Source organism: Penaeus monodon, chromosome 32 (assembly GCF_015228065.2).
Source record: "Penaeus monodon isolate SGIC_2016 chromosome 32, NSTDA_Pmon_1, whole genome shotgun sequence".
NCBI classification, from domain to species: Eukaryota; Metazoa; Arthropoda; class Malacostraca; order Decapoda; family Penaeidae; genus Penaeus; species Penaeus monodon.
Window position 1 is genome coordinate 26131292 of NC_051417.1, and position 824 is coordinate 26132115.

Consider the following 824-nt stretch of genomic DNA (forward strand, 5'->3'; position numbering starts at 1 on the left):
GCAGTTACACCCTTATCATTAACCCGATTAATTCAATTTCTGTAGTCAATATGCTCTGTTTGTTATAATCTATCTAAGTAGATTCAATTTACAACCGATAATTTGTCATATATTTAATCCTCAGATACTGAGCATTGTTGTATATCATAATTTACTTCCTACTCAGCAACGAACAAAGTTAAATAAAATTTTATTTTTTTTATGATGCAAATTGTTCATTCAGTGAGTTTTTGTTTACTTCTACCTTGCTCTCGAATCTTTTCTTCCTCAAAGTCCTTCCACCGTCCTTCATCATATCATATTTTCATCATATATCCTCGAAGACCAAAAATAAAACATATATGACAGCAATTCCTTCGTTGCAACACGTTTACAAACTCTCAGACATCTATTTAAACAAAGGAGATCCTGTTCCCGGTGAATCATCCACGAGGATCGAGCGGGAGTGAGTCATCCGAGGCAGATCCTGTTGCATGTGAATAACCTCCGAGGAACTCTATAGTTGGCGGGGAATTCGAAATAAAAACGAAAAGAAAAAAAAACTTCATAGGAGGGAATGTACCTGAGATATGGATTAGAATAAAAGATAGTGTCAGGATTAAGAGGGATTCCTAGTCCCGGTGAAGGTTAAGAAGAAAGGAATCCCTAACGGTGTGAATGATTAAAGGGAGGAGAGCTCGGTGCATGTGAATGCTCCAATGGAACAAGGACGCCGCAAGAATTCGAAAGGAGATCGGAACTGCTCCAAAGAGTGGGAAAAATATGATATGGTGGAAGGTGGAAGAAAAATAAGGGAGAGAGAGTGACGGAAGAGTGAACCTGCG